The sequence below is a fragment of the Belonocnema kinseyi genome, chromosome 8, assembly GCF_010883055.1.
Source record: "Belonocnema kinseyi isolate 2016_QV_RU_SX_M_011 chromosome 8, B_treatae_v1, whole genome shotgun sequence".
In the NCBI taxonomy this organism is placed as follows: domain Eukaryota; kingdom Metazoa; phylum Arthropoda; class Insecta; order Hymenoptera; family Cynipidae; genus Belonocnema; species Belonocnema kinseyi.
Window position 1 is genome coordinate 139,199,144 of NC_046664.1, and position 7,016 is coordinate 139,206,159.

The 7,016-nt window shown below is 42.0% G+C and overlaps 1 protein-coding gene across 2 annotated transcripts in view; it reads right to left on the reverse strand.

The window, feature by feature from the left end:
• Window positions 1–7,016, reverse strand: part of LOC117177842 (activin receptor type-1-like) — a 123,908-nt gene that overhangs the window by 70,318 nt on the left and 46,574 nt on the right. The window lies entirely within an intron of this gene.

Genomic DNA, 7,016 nt, shown 5'->3' on the forward strand with positions numbered 1-7,016 from the left:
GGGTTGAAGAAAACTTCTTCCACCAGAAGGTTTTGATACAATCTGGTCCCGGTGCGGAATAGTTCTTCATCCCTCTTAATACTTTTTTCAGCTCCTCAGTAGAGATGGGTGGGCATTCATTATCAGGTGTTATGAGGGCAACACAAAACTCCTTGAAGCTATTTATATTTTCTGAATCTTTGTCCAGTCTATGCTGAACTTCGTAGACTTCTCTCCAAAATACTTCGACCTCCTCTGGTTTGGGTGGGTGTTCGACAGTAATTGGAGGGTCTTGGAAGAGTCGAGATGGGTCAGAGAGAAACTGTTGATTTTCTCTGACCCACCCCTCCCTCCGCTCTAGACTTCTCTTAGTGTCAGATAGTATCCGTATTCTCTCAACAATATCCTGTCTGATGTTCAGCGGTTCGCATCGGCCACAGCTCTCGCTTGGTGTTGATGTTTCTCCAGGTCGTAAAGCATCGCTCTTCATCTATTGGATACCTGCCCGCGGTTGGTCTTAGTGTCGGCTCTCTTTCTCTGTTGCCGGCTTGTTCTAGCTGTGGTAGCGTTGGCGTTCCGCTCACATATCCCCTTTTTTGGAGTAGTTCGGCATGGTTTCGCAGCCGTTGCTGCGAAAAGTGCGATAACTCCGGGTGTTTCTCGTACCAGAGAGCATGCATCTGTGTCATGCAATCCCGTTCAGGGGCCACACCCGCATCGTAGCACTCTAGCAAATCGTGATTTAGTCGCTCCGTCCACCTAAAGGTCCCGAGATTCCGCCGATCCATCCCATTGAATCCATTGTCATTGGCTCCACCAGCTCTAGAGTGGTCGGCATTGTTGGCCGACCCATTGTCGGGAGCCCTGCGCGTTCTGTTGTTTTGAACCACACTTACTACAACTATGTTTGGTGTTGTCATTGTTGTTCCCACGAGAAGCTAGGGAAAGGGGTTCGTCCATCCTTGTAGAGCCCCGCATGCAAGGATACGGCTGCGTACTCTGAGATGTCGCCCGGTATCCCAGAGTCACCGTCCTAGACACCTCACTCAGGTGCCATTCAGCTTTCGGCACGGTATTCACACCTCCGCTAGGGGGTTCATTCCTTCGGGACCACCCCTGCACAATTGTCAATTGTCAATATATATATATATATATATTCGGTTTTGATTCCTCTAGAATCAAACCGAAGGGCCTATGACAAAGCCACCGAACGCTTCCTCGGGTTGCGGATAGAGGGTCCCTGTATGAAGGCTTTCTGCTGAATATGGTTACAAAAATAAATAGGCAGTCGCGGACAATTGTCCCGGGGGGGTCCCGAAGCAATAAACCTCAAGCGGAGGTGTGAAATATGGAAATGGATTCAATGGGATGGATCGGCGGAATCTCGGGACCTTTAGGTGGACGGAGCAACTAAATCACGATTTGCTAGAATGCTATGATGCGAGTGTGGCCCCTAAGCGGGTTTACATGGCACGGATGCATGCTCTCTGGTACGAGAAACACCCGGAGTTAACGCACTTTTCGCAGCAACGGCTGCGAAATCATGCCGAACTACTCCAAAAAAGGGGATATGTGAGCGGAACGCCTTCTCTACCACAGCTAGAACAAGCCGGAAACAGAGAAAGAGAGGCGACACTAAGACCAACCGCGGGCAGGCATCCATAAAGATAGGCTGGTCAAGACAGTAAGCGTCCCGCATTCAGTGTGTGATTGACTACATCACATCTGGCAGAAATTTTACCGCCAAGGTTCGAAAGTTCGCGCGCGAACTCCGGACCCGTTATCACACACTTAACAAGTCAAAGCTGCTGACCATCAGACAGCATATTGTTGAGAGAATACGGATACTATCTGACGCTAAGAGAAGTCTAGAGCGGAGGGAGAGGTGGGTCAGAGAAAATCAACAGTTTCTCTCTGACCCATCTCGATACTTCTAAGACCCTCCAGTTACTGTCGACCAACCACCAAGCCAGAGGAGGTCGAAGTATTTTGGAGAAAAGCTACTTAGTGCAGCATAGACTGGACGAAGACTCAGAAAATATAAATAACTTCATGGAGCTGTGTGATGCCCTCATAACACCTGATCAAGAATGCCCACCCATCACTACCGAGGAGGTGAAAAAAGTATTAAGAGAAATGAAGAACTATTCCGCATCGGGACCAGATTGTATCAAAACCTTCTGGTGGAAGAAGTTTCCTTCAATCTATCAGCATTTACCCCGTATTTTCAACACATATTTAAAGTCGGAAGAGCCGATTCCGGTATGGTTGGTTGAAGGGCGCCCAATACTCCTGCCGAAAATAGGCAACTTAGCTGATCCGAAGAATTACAGGCCCATCACTTATCTAAACACACTGTATAAGATATTCACAGCTATCCTATATGATAGGATTGTTCGGGCAATTGAACCTGTGTGGTAAGAAATGTATTAAACTCCCATAGACTTATCATCTGTCTTTTGGAAAGCGTAAAGGTTCATTGGAAAATCGTTAGGTGCATAGAGAGATTGATGCCGCTTTGGAAAACCAGATTTACTACCTTATCTGGAAGAAATCGTGTGAAAACCAACAAGGTCACCTTTCAGAGAGGTGTCTTTCAGAGCGACACCATGAGCCCAGTCCTCTTTTTCCTTACATTATTGCAACTATCTCTAGCACTCCGCCATTCCGCCGGGTACTTGTGCGGCCAACCTGCCGATCGAAAGTACAAGGTCACTCATGTATTTTACATGGACGATTTTAAGATGTATGCTAAAAACAAAGAGCAACTAAATCTAGCTCTAGGAACTCTCGAACGATATACTAAGGGAATTGGAATGGAATTTGGGTTAGATAAATGCGCCAAGGTTTATTTCATGCGAGGAAAACTTAATCGCATCCCTGAAGCTCCTGACCTCGTTGATAGAAGCGCTATACGACACCTTTCTGCTAGAGAGACTTATACATACCTGGGCGTGCCACAGAGCCGCATTCAGGATGTGACATCTGTGAAGGATACTCCCCGAAGCAGGCACAAACGTCCCATACGACAGATTTGGTCTTCCGAGCTGTCGGCGAGGAACAAAGTATCTGCAACGAATATGCTTGCCGTCCCGGTAGTACTCTATTCATTTGGAGTAGTTCCATGGACGGAGAACGAGCTCAGATCCCTTGATATCGGGACAAGAAAGATTATGCACATGAAAAAAATCATGCATCTTAAGTTTTCTGTTCCGCCACTGTACGTCTCAAGCCGTCAAGGTGGTCGCGGAATATTGAGTCTTGAATGTCTTCACAACAGACTTATTCTGGTTACAGCACATAGAGTCGCAACTGGAAGAGACCCTCTTCTTAAAATGGTCAGGAGTCACGTGCCATGTACACCCCGTACATACTATCTAGTTGTCCAACTCATGCGGGAACGACCTACATCCAAAGGCACAATGCGGCACTAAGAGTGCTTTATTACCATCTCTGTCACTCTTACGGCATTAACCTTAATAACACTCCTCTAAATGTTCCTAAGGAAATCGAGTCAATTGTATAGAATGGGAAGTGCCGCATATACTGGAGCTTTATATTCTCGACAATTGTTTCTGTTGCACACTCGAGACCAGACATGGTTCTTCTTGACTTCGAGAAGCGAACCATGTTCGTTATCGAATTTTCGGCACCAGCTGACAAAAACATCATAGCCAAGGAGAATGAAAAGAAAGAGGGAGTTGCAAGTATTGTACCCGGAATATTCTGTTAAACTAATCGCCCTTATCATCGGCTCTCTTGGAGGTGCCACGCTTTCACTCGTTAATAGCCTGAAAAGCATTCCTGCATGTCAACAATATACTTAAACACTTGCGGGAAATGTTGAAATAGCTATCAAAATGGAAGTAGAACAGCAACTTTCCATTGACGAACCCGCCTTGGGAGAAGTGGAAAACGAAGACTTGGTGGAAGCTGAAGGCGTGGGTGCTACGGATAATGAACATCATGTACCGGATCCATTAGAAATACATCCAGATTTCAGATATGTAGAACCACCAGAAAGGCATTCTCTGCCCAAAATGAACTTCAGAAATGATCTGCGTGCACTAATAGCACATCTCAAATGCAAGGTTTTACCTACGTTTGAACGTAGCACAAACTGCGTTAGAGGTGCAAACTGTTGTATACTGTGCAGTTGTGGCAACTTTTAAAATGTTGGGCCGGAAAACTAGGCCCGCAAATCCAGTTTTTTTCCCAGCTAGGGATCCAGATTCACCATGGAAGATCAGGTTGGATATGGATGTCAGCAAAGTAGGGTGCAAATTGGTTCGATTAACTCAATATAAAAAAAGGAAATAGAACCAGAAAGCTGATAAGCCATGTTACTAAAATCGTCCACCCTCAGTACATGGAGACATTAACACCAGTAATATTGGATGAGATTATAGACTCTTAACGATAGATACTTGATGTTCTTACTGTCAGAATGCGTCGGTACAAGAAAAGTAGTGCACGAAGGCAACAAAATGGAAACTTTTAGACAGATGAAAGAAGGTTCTATAATGAACTGAGACTAAAGCCAAATAATCAGCAAGACAATGAAGTCCATCAATTGGAATATATGACTAACTACTGGTCAAGTGTTTGGGAAAAAGTGAACAGATGCAATTTGGAGACTGCGTGGTTCAAACTATAAGAAGCAAGGATAAGCAATAGCCTTGAAATGCAACTGACAAACATCACAGCTTTAGGTATTTTAGCGATTTTGAAAAGGGCAAGTAATTAGAAAGCTCTAGGTCTGGACATGGTGCACAACTTCTAGTACAAGTAACTGACGAGTGTGCATCTTGCATTGGCAAGATGTTTTCAGAAGATCATTGAACGCCCAGATCTGATGCCAGGCTTTATGCTCCAGGGTACTACGTCTATGTTACCAAAAACAACCAGACGTTCAAAATGAATCTGAGTTTCGACCGATAGCCTGTCTTCCAACAATTTATAATTGTCATAAAGATATAATTGCAGATAACGTATATTCTCATTGCGAAGAGAATGACATTCTTACCGAAGAACAAAAAGAATGTTCTAAAAGCTCGCGAGGCTGTAAAGATCTAGTCACTGTAGAGGCTGTTGCCATGACTCAAGCTCGTAAGCATCAAATGAACTTACATATGGCATACATCGATTACAAGCAAGCGTTTCCTTCCGTGCCGCATGACTATTTGATTGAAGTTTTAAAACTTTACAAAATTTGTCCACGCATTATTGTGTTTCTAAGTCATGCGATGAAGCTCGGGGGAACAGAAACAAGTATTTTGATCATGGACAACCAAGGTTAACTAGATCAATACGCTCAGAATAAGTCATCAGGTGACCTATCTTTTGTACATGAATGACATAAAGCTGTACCCTAGTTCAGCCCAAAAACTGCAGCAAGTGATCGATGTCACAAAGTAGTTTTCCAACGATATCCACAAGGAGTTCGGACTAGATAAATGCAGAACAGTGCATTGACCCCGAGGAGAATTAGGGATTGCATAATTAGAAAACGAGTTCGAAAATAACATAGAGGGAATACACGCACAGACATAATGATGTAGCGGGCATTATACATCAACAACTTGCCCTAAACCTAGGACTCTTAAAGGAAAGGATGTCTTTCAATAGATACATTCCAATGTCCGTTTTAGAAAGCGAAAATTACATCTTATATTGGGATGCTACTATCCAAACGGATCATTACTTCCCGGCCAATCGACCTGACATCGGCGCACGTCACATATAAAGTAGCTATATATCAATTATACTAAAAATCTAACTTTTGTTGATTGATTTTTTTTTAAATTAAAATTGTAAACAATTTTTTAAATATCCGATACTGCTGGACATCATTCAAGACAAGTTTCCCCACTAATTCTGTGTACTTTCGCATAAATTAGATAAATGCCTACAAAATAGCATCTTGGGATTTTTTCAATGAACTTTCATGGTTAAATAAAAAAAAATAAACGACTTTTTAAAAAATATGCCTCAACAACTTTGTTAGAAAATTCATAAGCTTCAAATAAAAAAAACTAAAAATCGGTCGAAAAGTTAGGACTAAAAGTTAAATTGTCCACGGGCATCTCATTTCTCCCCATTGTGCGCTAGTCCCGTCGGCTAGAGGTAGCAGATGCTGGTTAAGATTCTCTGGCTTCAATCATACAACCTAGATGTTGCTAATAAAGTTAGGCCCATGTGTAACCAATTTTCAATGAAATGAGCTTGCACATACCGGTTTCTGTCTGATTCGGGTTTGGCGATGCCTTCTAAGTATTTGAAGTCTACCATGAAAATCAATTTGATGGAACTTTTTTAAAACAAAGACTTGTAGTTTTTTCTTCTAATTTTCGAAAATATTTTTATAAAAACGAATTAATAGTAGAACTTCATTCGTGTAAATTGTTGAACAATATGTACTAAATTTTGCCCACGAAATTCCTGGTCTATTCTCACCTTCTCCCGGGTACAAATATTAGATCCCTCTTATGATAGAAGCATACATAGAATGCATAGTGGATTACGACATACGTAATTTTCTCGACTTCAATATGACAATTTAATTCAAAAATGTATTTTTTCATTTTTGAAGATTTTTTAAGAATTTCAATTTTAAGTAAGAAGAAGTAGCACAGCCATCTCAAAGGCACAATAAAAACTGATAAATTACAAGGAAATGAAATGCACTGCCCAAATCAAAAATAAAATCAAGGACAATTACCGGATTTATTTAAATTTCAACACAATAGACATCCTGTTTCATTTTTATTTTAAAATAATATCTGAACACACAAAAATTAGAGAAGAAATTAAAAATCTCAACGAAAAAAGGAAAATATTTTTTACCAAACAACACAAAATGAAAGGGCGAGACTTGAAAAATAAAATGTTTACGACCATATTGGAGTTCGGTCTCCTTACTAATACTTCGGAAGTTACAGTCTGTCAAGTTAAAGCGTGGGTGGCTTTACTCGCAGTCGGTAAGGTGTATCGACATGATTTTGGTGTCAAAATATTAAGCAGAGCTCCCTCTTTCA